Source organism: Helianthus annuus, chromosome 14, assembly GCF_002127325.2.
Source record: "Helianthus annuus cultivar XRQ/B chromosome 14, HanXRQr2.0-SUNRISE, whole genome shotgun sequence".
Taxonomy (NCBI): Eukaryota; Viridiplantae; Streptophyta; class Magnoliopsida; order Asterales; family Asteraceae; genus Helianthus; species Helianthus annuus.
The window spans coordinates 134482272-134500672 of record NC_035446.2 but is presented as its reverse complement, the minus strand read 5'-3'; the positions used below and the strand labels follow the sequence as shown (position 1 = coordinate 134500672).

The 18401-nt window shown below is 37.4% G+C and overlaps 1 long non-coding RNA gene across 1 annotated transcript; it reads right to left on the bottom strand.

Moving 5' to 3' along the window:
* Positions 1-6137: 6137 nt before the first annotated feature.
* LOC110905754 lies at positions 6138-7330 on the bottom strand. Its single transcript, XR_004879411.1, has 4 exons — positions 7208-7330; positions 6832-6903; positions 6500-6669; positions 6138-6415 (listed from the first exon to the last, which is right to left on the bottom strand). It is a non-coding gene; the product is annotated as an uncharacterized LOC110905754 (long non-coding RNA).
* Positions 7331-18401: the final 11071 nt, after the last annotated feature.

The window sequence follows — 18401 nt, the reverse complement described above, 5'->3', positions numbered from 1 at the left end:
TGAGAAATAAACTCTACTCCATTCAGATCATCCACATTAATAACTACTCTTTCCACTTCATGATTATCCTTAATACTTACATCCACAAATGCCTCTGAACTTCTGTTTAAATCCGGAGTCACGAACACATCACTCGGCACTTCCTCTTCCTTGTTAACCTGCTTCGGATTGGCGTTCATAATACCGATTAGCTTATCTAGACCAAATATATCATTGTCATCCCGTAATCGCTTCCTTGGTCTTTCTAACGATCCACTTAACTCTCCCCGATTTTTAAATAAAGATTTCCTTCGAAACTTCTTTTTGGTAACAGATGTATTGGCCTTCGGATTCTCAACATTACTTGCCGATACGCGGCCAGAACCGTCCCCAGTCTCATTCTGACAACCCAACCCATCTCCTATCCCATCCACAGCGGTTGTATCGTCACCATTATCATTACCATGAATTTCTCCCATCTCAAAATCTCCATCAATAATGGGTGCCGACTTATGACTATCATTACTGACCACCTCCTTTTCTATATCACAATTTCCTATCACATTTTCAATACCATCCATAGACCCCATATCAAACTTCTCAACGCAATCGGGGACCCATTCTCCGACGTCTTCATCGATCCACACAATGTAAAGACAACCCCTCCACCTAATGTCAAACCGATCCACAATCCTCCCCCGATATTTACATAGAACACCTATATAAGCATAAGAAAAATTGTTATCCGAAGTCGTCATCCGAGCCGGTTGAACCACTTCCCCATAACTAGCACCCACCAAGTCAAATACTTCATCAATAGCAAGATGAATTGGAATCCCATGAACATGAAGCCAGACAATTCTATCATTCGCCACCATGGAGCTACCATCCCAAATAACAAGGCTGTTAAAGATCTTCGACCACCACCCTTTATCCGCATAAAACCGCTCACTATCCGCTATACTTCTAAACACCAACAAAACAACATAACCACTGACATACTTGATATCTACGGAGCCCCGCCCTCCCGAATTCAAACATCCCTTCAATGAAGACAGAGCTTTGAAATCTACTACCTTACCCATCAAAGATGAGTCATTCCACTCAGAAAAACCCCGAACGTTATCGTCAACATTGATCACTTCAACCGTGTTCTTGTTAAGTACCAAATCAAGAAAAGTTCTACCCCCTCCATTATTGAGCCGCGATGGCCTCGAAACATTGGAGTTTACAGGAACGTATGTCGACGACCCTACCTTAGGGTTTGCATGGGTAGCATTCTCCATCAAAATACTTTTACCTTTTGGCTCCGACTTATCCTTGAATCTAGTCTCCCCATCTACAAATATCGCCAAAACCACAAACAATTTATACGAGCCCATCCAAACATCCCCCATCTTCCCTTCCATTCTTTTCGCATCGATCACATCCCTGAATGATAAGAACACAAACCGTTTACCCCACCTATCCAACTTACGAGCAATATACGAACCCTCTAACGTACCAAAAGTCCCGAAAAACTCCTTGAGATCCGAAGACGAACACTTCGGTGGAAGATTGGAAACGAAAAATTTAGTGATTACCTTACTGTTAGCGTCACCCTGCTGAGATCCCTTCCTTCCTTTCCTTGAGACGACATCCTGCCAATCCTCCGGTGAGTCGCCCGCCATTCTCGAAGCAGCTAGGGTTTTTATAAATGGTCAGTTCAGTCCTCATGATTAAAATAGTTGTTATTAAAATCTTACAAAATTATTATTGATATTTAAGAAAAAATTTACACCGTTGGTTCTTTTAGTTTCTGTCAGATTTCAATGACGGGTACTAATAGTTTTTTGTCGCAAAATCAGGTATTAACGTTCTAATTAGTCACAATGTTGAGTACTAAGGCCAAACCTTGTCACAATATTGAGTACTAAAGCCAAACTTTGTTAACTTTTTTGTTCATTCTTAATAAAATGACTAAAATACCCTTTAATAATTAAAGTTTTTAGTCATTTTGTAAAACTTAGAAACCGTAGGAACTATATGTGTTAAATAACCAATCTTGTTAAATCAAACAAAAAGAAAGCCCGCCTTTCAAAGGGTTTTTTTGGCAAATTCACCGGATTCCGGCCATATCGGATTCATAAATTTGTCTGTTTAACTTGTATTTTTCGTTAATTTGTATCTCCATCATAATCAAAACTAACAACTCGTTTGTGTCACGTATAACCTGCAAATTATGCTTATCCGCTAACCCGTTTAACTCTGAATTTCCCATCATCCTCTCGATCCGTTATATCTTCAATTCGAGTATAAATATACGCCTCTTGACATGATGCGACCTCATTCCCACACAATTTCACAAACAATTTCGTCTCTACCACTGATCGGAGTCATGTCGACATACCGGAACTCCGGCGATGCAGTTCTTGTATATAACGTCGCAAACTGGTACGAATATTATATGTTATTTGTTCGTTTTATCATACAGAACCAAAGCCACATATTTATTTCAACTTACCAAACTGTTATATTACTAGATCCGAAATTTGTTCTAGTTATTTTTATAAATCTTAACTTGGTTTATTATTTGGATTAAGTTAAAAAGTTTATTTTACTAGCATATTATTTAGAAACTTTGAGTTTATAAATAATAATAAACTTCAAATCCATTTAATTTTATAAAAAATATAAATAAAACAGAAAACATTACTTTAAATTATTTAGTCAAATATAATTAATTAAAAAATAGATCCTTTAGTTAATAAAGGACATTTTAGTTATTTTAGTAAGACTTAATAAAAAAGTTAACAAGTTTTGGCCTTAATACTCAACATTGTAATAAGGTTTGATCTTAGTACTCAACATTATGACAAATTAGAACGTTAATAACTGATTTGCAACAAAAACCTATTAGTATCCGACATTGAAATTTAACAAAAACTATAAGGACCAACGGTGTAATTTTTACGATATTTAATAGCATGATTAAGATTGATCATAATTAAAGAATAGTGGAGTCTGGGTCCGTAGTTGTCATTTTGCCATCGCCTTCTCCCACTAATCCATGTGCAGCCATCATTTTATTCCTAGTCTCACTTTTTAGAACAAATTGATATCACCACCCACTTTATAATAATTAACTCAAATAAATAAATAAATAAATGTAGAAATAAATATAATTGTTCCATTTTCTATTTTAAGTTCATCGGATCAAGAGATAGGATTATAATTCTTATCCATTTTTGTGCTAGCTGTATAAAAGGTCAAATTATGTTATATCTCCTTTTTTCTTTTACATTTTTTTATTAATGTTATATCTCCTTTTTCCTTTAATTTTTTTATAAGAAAACCAGTTATTAGTTTATTCACAATAAAAATAGTAAAAATGTACTTCCACAAGTATTATGAAACAAGGGTCAGGACCTAGAGAAAACGATAGAAAGTTTGAGAACGGTGAGAACGCTTATTGGTCGTCCGATCAAAACAATTGATGGACTAGATTGCGCGATGACGTTTTCGTAAATAACATCAATTTTACTATGTGGGACGCGCTTCATTAAGGGTAAAAGGGTTTTTTACCGCTCATATTCAAAACGCCATCAAATGATAAAACGCCATTAAAAACAAAACGCCAAAAATTAGTGATAAAACGCGTTGGATATTACAGGAAGATGAAACAACACAATAACTGAATTTCAGTTATTAACATTTATTTAGAAGAAATTCCCTCCTAAATTACGCGCCAAAAACATCATTATATAAACGAGGTAAAACATAGCTTCCATAATCACTTAAATCTATCCATTTCTGTAAAAACATCTTTAACCAAAAACGCCAACTTAACCAAAACACCAAAAATGGCAACAATCGTTTCGTGGAGATACACTATGGCAATCAGGCGATTCGTCCTCCGATTTGACAACAGAAGGAGGGTGTATGTTAAGACGGTTAGGACAATTTTGAAGATGGAAGAAGAGGTACAGAGGGGTATCTTATCCCTTGGCATCGCTCTAGACAACGAATGCCATGAAACACATATGCTTATGAAAGAATTAACCAGGAAATTTAGACCAATCAAAGCAGATGTGAAGCCGGACCCTGTCATGACATCATGGCGTTTTGATGATGAAACAGACATGGTGACGGTTACATACGACAGCGGAGAGCAGGAAGTCTACTGGCTTGAAAACATCATGACAAAGCAGGGTCTTGGTTTCATGGAAGAATTGCATAACGCCACTTGTACGAACACAGAAATGGACTCAAAATTGAAGTTAATGCAAGACATGTTCAAGTGGAGGCTTCAGAATCTTCAGGAACAAGAAGCTGATGAAGGTGAAGGTGATGACATGGATGAAGATCCAGATGAAGACTCAGAGGAAGAAGATGACGCAAGTGATGGATACTTTTCGGATAAAGTATCTTCTGACGAAGGGTTTTATTTTTTTTTCTTCTGTGTAATCTTCTTTTTTTAAGATAATTAAATGATATATTTCTCTATTAATTTGCAAAACGCCAAAAAAATACTAAAAAAGGTTATAGCTTACAAAATGCCAGATATAACAAAAAATATTTTTCCTGCTTAATATTTTATTTTCTCCGTTATTGTATTTTGTCATCTTGTTCTGCCTAATGTCATTTAAAAAAACGTCAAACTTAGAAGATGGGACGTCTATCACCTACAAACTGATAAAGCTGATCAAAACAGTAAATACAAAAACAGTAACTGAAAAGACAGTTACTTTATTACTATCATTTATTACAATAAAAAAATCACCCATAAACTACGCGCCAAAAAACTCATATAAGAGAGGGGTCTATACACATTGAATTGATCACACCCAGAAAAAACAAACGCCATATCCTCTAGAAACCACTCACTTTAAAACGCCAAAATGGATTCTTCTTCTGAGGGGGTTATCTCAATAATATTTTGCTGAATGAGATGGACAAATACTCAAGAAAAAGAGACTGATGACAGTGATATGCCATCATGTTAGCTTTGTTCTTGATGAATATCGGCATGGAATAAAGGGATCAACACAAGTGTAAAATGTTATTTTGGACTCCATTATTATAAATAGCATCAAGCAAGAGTTGATCTTCAATGACATGCCACCAAACAAGAATATCACACCAAAAAAGAGGATGGCACTAAGCAGCTTCGTCTGAAAAAGACGGGGTTTTTGTAGGAAAGTTGGCATCTAGCTAAAGTATTCAAAAAAGGTTCAAAACGCCAAAACAAATTCAAGAAGAAAGAGGCTGATGACAGTGAAGATTCGGAAGAGAAATTAGATTACTATTTTTTATTTTTTTTTATTTTCATTTTATATTGTTTTGATATGAAGTTATATGTTGTTTTGTTATCTAATTCTCTATAAATAAAATACATTATTATATAAAACACCAAAAACTACAAACACCAAAACGCTAGTAGTATGAAAACTGGGAGAACGGGTGCTGGCAAAGCACCTTATAAAATGTATTAAACGCCAAAAAATTCACTAAACGCCAAAAAAAAATTGGTCTTATTGTAATCTTATGTAAATATTAATGACTCGTAGTGAATTATTATACAAAACGCCAAAAAAATTGACCAGAAACGCTATAACGCAAAAAAGTTATCTATGTGACACAAAAACAATTAATTCAACGCCAAAAAGTTTAATAAATACAATTAACGCCAAAAAAAACTTAGACGCCAGAAAATATTATACCGCGTTAGGAAAATAAAAGAAGATTGGAAAGACAAAAAAAACCCTCGGACCCTGATCATGTCCCACGCCACGTGTTGGGCAAGGATGCGTTCTCACCGTTCTCACACTTTTGAGCGTTTTCTCCTGATCCCGTTTCTAAGAAACAAAACGTTTAAAATATACCTATTCATATAATTATAAAGTACTAGCGGTAAGACCCGTGTGCAAACACGGGTGGTTTTTAGAAAACCATTCATACCACATTTTAATAGAAAGTATAGATGACTTTAAGTAGCAACAATCAAATTAAATCAATGTCCAAATACTCTACTACAGAAAATTCATTCATACAGAAAATTCATGCATATTTAAATTCATGCATATATACATACCACATTTTATTAGACAACGAATCACTATACATGGTACGATTAATACGTATGACCGTAACGCCTATGTAACATATCGAAACTAAAATACCGAAACTATGTAACATACCGAAACTAAAATTAAGATTCAAAACAAATGGTCTAAGTAACATACCGAAACTAAAATTAAGATTTGGATGTACTCAGCCTGTCCGTGTCGCCTATATAACATACCGAAACTAAAAATTAAGATTCAAAACAAATGGTCTAAGTAAAACAAAACAACAAATTACTTCATTGTATTACTTTTATTGTTGCGATAGCTTCCACAGCACCAGTGGCTCCCATGAGGTGGCCGACCATTGATTTTGTAGAGTTCACCCTCAACTAAATTAAATTTTGTATTAGTGTAAGTAGTAAAGTTTCACAAAAACAACTAAGTGGTGTATCGATTTAAATTTTTTCACCTACAATGAACAATAGCTTGATGTTCCTTAATGTCCCTTGCTTGTGTTGATGTAGCATGCGACATTAATATAGTTCACGTCTTCCCTCGCCACACCCGACTGAGATAATGCCTTCTCAATGCAAATCCCAGCAGTTAAAGACAGCTCAGCCGGATAAGACTTTAGTGTAATTACCTACAAATTATAAGAAAACAAACATATAAAAGTTAGGAATTGTTAATAATATTTAATTAACATATCTTTCAAAAATATAAATTCTTACTTGCAAAACCATGAAACTAAAACATACTGTAAGACATAAGATCATAATCGATAATCAACCGAACAATTGAGTACCTGAAAGCATACCGTTTTCAGCCGACAGAAACCCTCAGCGGTATAAATCCTTAGCCAATTCAAAAAATAAACCTAAAAAGGGAAAATCGTCGTCACATTCTCTACAACAAACACGTAAAATTAGAGAATATATAAATCATACTCGAGTCACAACTTTAGTAAACACACCCATATAAGTAAATAAATAAATAAATTTGATCTTGTTAGACAATATATAAATCATACTCGAGTCACAGGTTTAGTGTACATGTCTAATGATTCACTAAGAAATGTAATTGACGATGCTTCTTCATGACCAATACATTGTCTAATGATTCACAAAGAACAATTTTATTAAAATCAAACACAATAAGCAAAAGAAAAATCAAAAAGTTACCATTGAAACTAAACTGGCTCAGGATCAACTTCTCAATTTTGAGCATACCATTTGATGTAGAGGCTAAAATCTCTGCACATGCTTTCTCAAATGTAGCCAAAAGATGCTCTGGAGCCATCTGTTTCAATAAAGAAAGATATATTACAAATGTTTAATTATCAGTTCCAAGAGTCCTAAAATATCAAAGGAAAGCCAATTTTACATGTACATTTAACAAAAGCCTAAAATCCAGCTATTTTATAGCTATATTTAATTGCTATTTATATTTAAAAAATAAATAAATAAGTGTCGCTATTCTCGTTGTTCATCACTACAACCCAAATAGCGACACTGGAGTAGCGCGCTATAGCGTTCGCTACGATCGCTATTGACAATTATGCTAAGCAGATAATTAACAACTTCTATTAACAATTACTTGTCATTTCACTGCGATCATGAACTCGTTGACTTATTCCACAAGATCCGCATACGCTCCAAGCAAATTATTTACCTAACAAAAATAAAAAAATTCTACTAAACTTACTAAACTTGTTCATATACATATAATTGATAAAGCGAACATATATAAACAACAAAAAGGTTTAGCTAATGCATATCATATACTTACCAGTGACTGCAGTTGTGGTCTAGTAATAGTTTTAGTGCAGTACTGTTCAATGCACTTCAGAAACGCCTGATAATCTTCTGAGTTGCTCAATCTTTCCTTTACTTTCTCACGCAGACAAAGCATTTGGCCATTCAAATCTTCCCAACGTAAAAAGTCAAATAGAACAATTGATGTGCAATATTCTCCCCAAAAATCTTGACAAACTGTGGTACCTTATCGTCCAGCCCTTGGGCCGCAGCAAGGGAATTAGCTCTCTCAGCTTGCACAGGGCTGAGGGTGATTCCGTGACATACGGCTCCGTATTTTCTTGCTAGAAAACTTGAGCTACTTCCTATACCACACCCAACATCTCTCACACCCCAACTGATGGCAGAAACATCGGGGTGAGGCACTGAGCGAAACAGACTGTCCAGGAGAAATCCATAACAGCTAATATTACCGAATATTTAACGTTAAGTCCCATACCAAAACATATCCAACATAAAAATTATTACAGACATAGATATCTCATAGACAAATCATAGTTCCGACAACTCAAAATATTATTTGTTTGTTTCTAGACCCCCTAGACTTGATTCCACACATCCGGCAAATACAGCAAGCATCCTAAACAATTGTCACATAGGTTAGAATAAAAGTCAATACACATAGTGTAAAGGTGAGCATACAAGTTTGATAATATCATAGATAGCGAAATTGTTTACGCATAACCAGCATGTAACTTGTAGCAAAGTGAAGCTAGTAGGTTATCGACAATTAAATATGCACTGACGTGACTGCGAGTTGTAGAGTGCGCAACACATATCACCACCGTGACACGTGAAGAAATACCCCCATCCACGACAGTTTTTGAGTCCAAACTATAGTACTATCCTTGCTAAGGTGTCAGGCAACAATCACTGTGTAAACATAACATACAAGCATTCATCGAGTAACACGTATAACATGCAAAGCGGTTAGCGTATCAAATGTGGTTGCGTTGAGTGATCGATGTGATTTGATATAAGTAACGTATGTAACACCCAAAAGTGCGTAAAGTAAAAGGGGATCGAGTATACTCCCAGATTGTGTTTAGTAAATAAACACTCTCTTGGATTGAAGGGAGCGATGGAAAGTTAGCGTGATTACAGAACGATAGCATAAGCGATGAACGGTGCGTTAAACGGTGACGAGGGAACTGAAATGACGAAGGGTCATTCGATCGGATGACAATCCGGATGGATGGTCATTCGATCGGATGACAATCCGTACGGATGGTCATCCGGACGGATGGCCATTCGGTCGGATTGTCCTTCGTTTGGGATGGATGTGTTTGTGTATGATGGCTTTGAAGTTTTCGCTGTAGCATTTTGAAAATAGAGAAGGATCTCTACCCTTCAGGTCGTCCGGTCGGATGGCCGTTCGCTCGGATGGCGATCCGTTCCAAGTGAGACATTTCAAGAACAAGTTCACAGCATAATAGTCATTCGACCGGATGGTCATCCGATCGGATGACTATTCGTCAGAAACTGATAATATTTGAAAATTTATAAAAATGTTTAAGTGTCGAGATTACAAGTCATCCGACCGGATTGTCGTTCGATCGGATGGCAGTCCGATCAGTGACTTGATCGTGTTGAAACTTGTGAAATTTTGTTAAGTTTAGAGGGTTTGCGGTTTGACTGAGACGATATGATAACGCGTTAAACAATGGAAACCCCATCAAGCCCAAGTTATCCGATCGGACGGGAATCACCCTAGTCTGATTAGTCAACTGTTCTTGATGGTTCTTCATGTTCAACCCGTGAATCGGTTGTCTCTTTGATAGGAATCAGTTCTCAAACCGACACTTCACTAGAGTATGAGTGGAAGGCCTGAATGTCACACCCCAACCGATGGCGGAATCATCGGGGCATGGCACTGAGCGAAATAGATTGTCCAGAAGTTTCCATAACATTTATCATTACTATTCAATTTAAATAATACGTCCCATAACGTATCTCAAACAGTAAAATAAATTATTACAGACAAAAACCAGACAAATATTCTGTTCCGACAACTCAGATTTAAATAGACAACAATTGTTTATCTACTTCTAGAGACCCTTAATTTGACTACTACAGACAACTATTTGTTGGGCTCTAGAGCTTTATTCTAGCCTCGCTTTCCTAGCAGATAAGCATCTTAAACACCTGTCACATACGTTAAAATAAAAGTCAATACATAATATGTAAAGGTGAGCATACAAGTTTGATAATAGCTTAATAGGGTTCGAAATAGTTTACGCATAACCAGCACATACACAGGGGAAAACGAAGCATGTTAATTATCGACATGGATCTATCGATACCAATGACTACGGGTTGACTGCCTGAGGCAGTTCGCAATACATGATTACCACCGTAATCCATGCAAGTAATTGTCCTTAACAACCCCCGTGTGAACGGGTGCTAAGTCCAAACTATAGTACTATCGTCGTTAAGGCAGGTAGACAACATTCCACGTGTAAACATAACGACAAGCATTCATTTAGTCACGTAATACATGCGGTAACGGTTAGCGTTTAAAATGTTGCGTAGTGTGTTCGATGTGATTTCGTATAAGTAACGTATGTAACACCCAAAAGTGCTGAAAAGAAAAAGGGATCGAGTATACTCACAGCAGTTGATGGATTGAAGGGAGCGCTTGAGAGTAGGGTTAGCCTGAATAGTTTGATAGCATAACGATAAGCAACGTGTAAAACGGAAAACAAGTGTTGGATGGTCGGACAGCTGGTCGGTCGGACGGTGGTCCGATCGGGCGGCTAACCGTTCGGATGGCTGTTCGAGTGGATTGTTTCTTCCTTTGAGAAGGATGTGTTTGTGTATATGTATGATGTCTTGACTTTTGAAGTTTTCGTTGTAGCATTTGAAAATATTGAAGTATCTTTACCCTTCAGGTCGGTCGATCGGACGGTCGTTCGATCGGCCGGCAACCCGATCGGTTAGGTACTTTTTAGCAGGACAAGTTCTCAGCAGGATGTCACCTGATCGGACGGCTGTTCGATCGGGTGGCACTCCTACTGCATTGAACATGTTGAAAATCGACTAAGTGTTGAAGTATGGTATCTCATGATCCGAAGATTAATCCGATCGGACGGTAGTCCGATCGAACAGCAGTTCGTTCAATACTAGTCTTCAAAATAAATTGATTAAGTGTGGGACCATGTGCTAGCCGATCGGCTGGCCAGTCGATCGGCTGACTGTCCGATCCGCTGGTTGTCCGTTCGGACAGCAGTCCGATCGGTCAGCATCCTGACCTGATCAGCCTGTTCGTCTAACACTTGGTTGTTCTGATTGTTTGTCGTTATATCGAGGTGTTTTGACAACGAGTCAAACCATAGAACCCTCGTTCTTACTTGTTTATCCTGTTCGGACAAGAATCACCCAAATCCGGCCGGTGAACTGTTCGGAATGGAGTTTAATGTTTAACTCGAAATCGGTGAACCTCGTGGATAGAATCCGGATCTTGAGTCATGCAACCACCGGAATGATTAGCAAGTTGGCACAAGCGCCGTTTCTATCGGTTTTGAAGGCATTGAGTGCAAAAGAGTTGAAAGAAAGTTGGAAACCCATCTTTCAATCCTTTTCACCATGTAAATGTTTAGATCTATGAAAGATCTTTGTTTGTTTATGTGGAAATCGGCTAGATCCAAGTGATTCTTGGCGGAATCATCGGGGCATGGCACTGAGCGAAACAGATTGTCCAGAAGTTTCCATAACATTTATCATTACTATTCAATTTAAATAATACGTCCCATACCGTATCTCAAACAGTAAAATAAATTATTACAGACAAAAACCAGACAAATATTTTGTTCTGACAACTCAGATTTAATTAGACAGCAATTGTTTATCTGCTTCTAGAGACCCTTAATTTGACCACTACAGAAAACTATTTGTTGGGCTCTAGAGCTTTATTCTAGCCTCGCTTTCCTAGCAGATAAGCATCTTAAACACCAGTCACATACGTTAAAATAAAAGTCAATACATAATATGTAAAGGTGAGCATACAAGTTTGATAATAACTTAATAGGGTTCGAAATAGTTTACGTATAACCAACACGTACACAGAGGAAAACGAAGCATGTTAATTATCGACATGGATCTATCGATACCAATGACTGCGGGTTGACTGCTCGAGACAGTTCGCAATACATGATTACCACCGTAATCCATGCAAGTAATTGTCCTTAACAACCCCCGTGTGAACGGGTGCTGAGTCCAAACTATAGTACTATCGTCGTTAAGGCAGGTAGACAACATTCCACATGTAAACATAACAACAACCATTCATTTAGTCACGTAATACATGCGGTAACGGTTAGCGTTTAAAATGTTGCGTAGTGTGTTCGATGTGATTTCGTATAAGTAACGTATGTAACACCCAAAAGTGCTGAAAGCAAAAAGGGATCGAGTATACTCACAGCAGTTGATGGATTGAAGGGAGCGCTTGAGAGTAGGGTTAGCCTGAATAGTTTGATAGCATAACGATAAGCAACGTGTAAAACGGAAAACAAGTGTTGGAGGGTCAGACAGCTGGTCGATCGGACGGTGGTCCGATCGGGTGGCTGACCGTTCGGTCGGCAGTCCGTTCGGACAGCTGTCCGGTCGGTCGGTAGGCCGATCGGATGGCTGTTCGAGTGGATTGTTTCTTCCTTTGAGAAGGATGTGTTTGTGTATGATGTCTTGACTTTTGAAGTTTTCGTTGTAGCATTTGAAAATATTGAAGTATCTTTACCCTTCAGGTCGGTCGATCGGACGGTCGTTCGATCGGCCGGCAACCCGATCGGTTAGGTACTTTTTAGCAGGACAAGTTCTCAGCAGGATGTCACCTGATCGGACGGCTGTTCGATCGGGTGGCACTCCTAGTGCATTGAACATGTTGAAAATCGACTAAGTGTTGAAGTATAGTATCTCATGATCCGAAGAGTAATCCGATCGGATGGTAGTCCGATAGAACAACAGTTCGTTCAATACTAGTCTTCAAAATAAATTGATTAAGTGTGGGACCATGTGCTAGCCGATCGGCTGGCCAGTCGATCGGCTGACTGTCCGATCGGCTGGTTATCCGTTCGGACAGCAGTCCGATCGGTCAACATCCTGACCTGATCAGCCTGTTCGTCTAACACTTGGTTGTTCTGATTGTTTGTCGTTATATCGAGGTGTTTTGACAACGAGTCGAACCATAGAACCCTCGTTCTTACTTGTTTCTCCTGTTTGGACAGGAATCACCCAAATCCGGCCGGTGAAATGTTCGGAACAGAGTTTAACGTTTAACCCGAAATCGGTGAACCTCGTGGATAGAATCCGGATCTTGAGTCATGCAACCACCGGAATGACTTGCAAGTCGGCACAAGCTCCGTTTCTATCGGTTTTGAAGGCATTGAGTGTAAAAGAGTTGAAAGAAAGTTGGAAACCCATCTTTCAATCCTTTTCACCGTGTAAATGTTTAGATCTATGAAAGATCTTTGTTTGATTATGTGGAAATCGGCTAGATCCAAGTGATTTTTGGTGGATTGAGGCCAAAACATGAAGTTCTTCAAGAACCCATGATGACATCATCCTAGAACACTTGAATCTTGATGATTTCACAGTTAAAAATCAAGATTCGAAAGATAGAAAGGTGTAGGAGTGCTGTAGATCAAGAAAGTACAAGATTTAGGACGAAATCTTACCGGAATCAAGAGGAATCTGAGAAAAGGATGAGCTAAGCGTGCAGGTCGGACAGAGGTTTCCAAAAGTAGAAAGTTTGACAATGACAGGGGTATTTATAGGATGCCAAAAGAGGTAAAGGCTGGCCGATCGGTCGGTCAGCACGATCGGACAGCCTGTTCAATCGGACAGCAGTCCGATCGGCTGGCTGTTCGATCGGCTGGTAGCCTGATCGATCAGTTGCCTGATTCGAGTGTTCGATGTGACGATTTTTGATATTTCGAATACGATAGAGTTTCCTATTCAAATTACTTTTAATCCCAACTACTATATCAACATACAAGCATCTATATCTTGCACTGTCTCTTCTCCACCAATTATCATAATTCGATTTCGATTGAGTTCGATTGGGTTTCGATTTCGATTCGAGTTTCGATTGGTTACCACACATAACATAAAGTAAACATGCACAAGTAACACATAAGGCACACACACACGTATAATAACAACCAAAATTCGCGTGATTCGAGTTTCGAGTTCCATGATGATTAGATTAGTTCGGTTACTGATTGATTGACTTTATCGCATTGTTACTTCCTACTATTCACAGTCGTAAAGCGGTTCGCATCGAGAAATATACTTCGATTACTTCGATTGTAATTAATTACTCCACATAATACAACTAACGTAAACATAAAATAGACTAACTACCGTCAAAGAAGTCAAACAGGGATTGAGCAAGGAGAGACAGATTGTAATTAGCGGTCTTTTCTTCCTTTGACTTCAATCTTGACTTTGACTTTGACTTTGACTTTCGGAAACACGGGTTGTTACACTGAATGAGCTTAGATTCTATCGGTTTTGAGTGCAAGAGTGTAAAAGAGTTGAAAGAAAGTTAAACCAGTTTGAAAATGTTTAGATTTTGGCAAAATCAGTATTTAAACATGTTGAAATCTATTAGATCTGGGTTGTTTTTGGTGGAATGAGGTCAAATCTTGAAGTTCATAAGAACCCCATGATGACATCATCCTAGAACACCTCAAACCAGCCGATTTCATGGTGAAAAATGAAGATTTGATGGTGAAAAAGATGAAGGAGTGTGTGTAGATCATAGAAGTACAAGATTTGAGGTAGAAACTTACAAGAATCGCGAGAAATCAAGAGAAAAGAAGCTACTGACTGGTTACTAAAGGATTACCCATAGTTTCATCTGTGCATAGACATGTGTGTTTTTACCAACATATTGCTGATGACATAATTATCGACAAATAGCTGACAAGTTGATGGTGTCAAAAAAGAGACGTGTGTTACCTACGTATTATATTACCAGCATTTTGTTTAGTCATTCACCGACATCGTTCTGTTGGCCCTTTCTAATAGAATAGACGGCTGGAAATGGGTTGGCAACGGTTCTACATCGTTCAGTGTAGCGGCTGTGAAAAGGCTTATAGTCTTTGAATGGAGATTATAGTAACCGGTATGTGATGTAATGGTGTAAATGGGTCCCGCTCAAATGCAATATTTTTGTTTGGCGTGCTGAAATGGATAGGATTTCGACGGTTGAGGCTCTGGCTAAGAGGGGAGTGATGGTGGCTGACAGTTCTTGTTGCTTCTGCAGTTCCAGAATTGACTCGGTTGACCATCTTTTTACTGCCTGTACGTTGGCGATGGGTTTATGGGAAAAAATCAGCTTTTGGTGTCGGGTCCAAAATTTTTTTGTCTTCTCTTCCAGGGCCTTATTGGAAATTCATAATCTCGGCAGTAAAGGGGCTATGGAGAGAAAGGCTTTGCAAGGGGTTGTGATCACCACCTGCTGCTTATTATGGAAGGCTAGGAATAATCTCAGGTTCAATGGTAAAAGATGCAGTGTCGATGACATTTTCAGCGACGTGAGATCTGCAACGAAGGGCAAAATGGTAAGTAAGTCACAATCACAAGACTGACAAATCACAATCTACTATAAGAAAACACTCTTATCATTTCAGAAAGATAAAAAGGACATTCATTACCTTGAACATCATTCATCATGAAACACATACCTCAACAACATCTTCCTCTCTACCATCATCAAAAGCGTGATCATTGTTGACACCCAATGGTTCAAATTAGGATAAAATAGAAAAACTCACAAACAACCTTCAAAAAAGTAAAATGATCAGATGAATAAGTTTCAAAATCAGGGTTTGTTAAAATGGCTTAAAAACTAAAGACAACACAAAGGAAGATGATGCGTCAATGATATACACAAAAAAGATTAAAACTTCATTAACATAAATCAGAAAGAAGATTTGACTACCTGATCATCACCATCCGCTTCTCGTATATCAAAAATCCTACCCTTTCTTTGCATTTCTCTTGTTATTACACCACCTAACAAAACAAACAGTAATTAACCGTCATATCTGAAATCATATTTTCCATCAAAAAACAACTATTACTAAACTGAAACATTCATTACCTTGAATATGATTCATCATAAAATAAAATCACAGTTCAGGAGCTTACTTTATATACAAATCTCGACTTCATCCTGGCTTGACTCTTGTAACGCTGTTTGACCAAAGTCAAACCACTGTTTGCAAAAAATGTCTGTTTGACCGAAGTCTGTTTGACCAAAGTCAAACAACTGTTTGAAAAAATATGATTCTTAGTGGTTCAAAAGTCTGTTTGATCAAAGTTAAAATACTGTTTGACCAAAGTGAAACTACTGTCTGTAAAAAAAGCAACCACTGTTTTCTCCACAAAACACTATTTTAACCCAACAGTGGTTTCAAACATTTGTTTTCATCCATCTGTTGACCAAAGTCAACAGATGTATCAATCACTGTTTTATTTTCTAACATCTGTTCACAACAAACAGAGGTTTCAAAACATAAAACAGACCTTTGCCAAATACATGTTTCACAACACAACAATGGTTTATGTATGGTGTTTGAATTAAAACCAGATAAAAAGGACTCTTCATATAAAGATGAAGAGTCCTTCTTCAGAGCCTAAATTCAACATACGACGAAAACTGTTAGATTATTTTATGATATCGAATTAAAACATGAAAAACTTGATCGTAATGATGCGAAACAAACGTTGAAAACTTCAATGGAGATGAACATACCACTGAATCTGATGATCTGCAGTTCTATGAAAACCGAAACAGGATATGCGCTTTATCGATGTACCAAGAGTACAACCATATATGATGTCGTTTTTCAACTTTAGTGTCCCAGAAAGTGATGAACTCGTTAGGCATTTGTGGCGGGCTAGCAATCGCACCTCTGGATCAGATCACAAGCCTCTTTCCCAAGTTGCACCATGTTATCAGCAAGTCGTCGGACTTTCTTTCCCTATATAAGTTAAAAATAAAAGTGATGAGAAAAGTAACACTCAGCCAATTGGGTTTGACTTGTCTGGAAAGTCACATGGATGTGGGTGGCACAACAGCAATTTAAGCGTGTCTCTTTCGATCTATTACGCAAAAAAAAAGTGTTAGAAGCTGAAAACTAAACTTGGCATAAGAACATATCAAAGTTAATTCAGACATATATCTAGTATGCGATGGATGGATAGGTCAAAAATATATACTTTTTTTCATTTTTTAATCCAAATTTTTAAGAAGGCAGTATGCTAAGCTTCAGCATACTTTCAACACTCTCTTTTTAGTTAAACATGTTTATTTACGTCAATTATGTTGTGATGAACTTTAATTATGTTTATTAGGCAGTATGCTAAAACTATAATTATGTTAACCATAGCATACATCCACTATATTTACACATGTATACTCATTCCTCAGCCTAACTCAACCACATTAATAACATTAAACCTAACAAAACTCACAAACCAAATCTACACAACTGCAGCACAAAACTATAACTGAAACAATAAAAAAACCTAAATGCTACACATGCACACACAAATAATAACGTACAATAACTGGAATATTATTACCAACGCTAATGAAAGAGGTGAAGTTCTGGTGAGAAATAACGGCACTTACAATGGTTCTTTATTAATGCTTCAAGTGACTTTTCTAAACAAATTTACAATGGCATGTGACAAAGTCTGCACAAAAGGAAATCATAGAACCAGATTAGCGAACTTCAACTAAGTTGTAGAACCCACATGGCGAGCTTCAAGGAATTCTCACATGCCATTTTCATCGATTTTGAAGTCTAGGAACCCATATGGCGAGGTTGTTTGAAGTTATAACATCCATATGGCGAGCTTCTTTTTTTAAGTCCTAGAACCGTATGGCGAACTTGGAATATCCTCAAAACCATTTGGCAAACTACCCTGCCAGATCTGACTACATCTAAAACCTGTAAAAATTCCTTCTGAAGTTCTCAAAATCGTTTGGCGGACTATCTAGTTCTCCAAACTTATGTTTTATCCAAACCACCTATTTCTAAAAAAAGTCGAGTTATCACGATTGCTTCACCAAAATACCACCACCAAAAGAAGTTTGCTCCCCCTCTCTAAATTTAAATAACATAAACGAAAAGCGGTCTTGCATAAATAACACTAAATACTTCAATTATTTATGTATTGATGTTCATTTTTAAACAATGTTTGAAATAACATAATTTGTGCTATCTATGAAGCTACTGATACAATCCGTGAAGTGAGAGAGTATAAATGATTCATCTGGTTCATAATCATTTCACATTTCTCTTTGAAGTTTATATATGCATAAACTGTTTCACAAGTTCATAAACATGAAACCACATCAATTACAAGCAAGCTAGCAAAAACACTTCAAATTAAATAGTAAATAATGAAATTAGGGGAAAATGGTGGGAACCTGATTGACATGAGGATAATGAGATGAAATTAAACTAGTCACATTTATAAACTCTGCTCTTTTACCGAAGAACACACGATTTCAGCCGGCCACTTCTTTTTGGTGCGGAGTGTACTC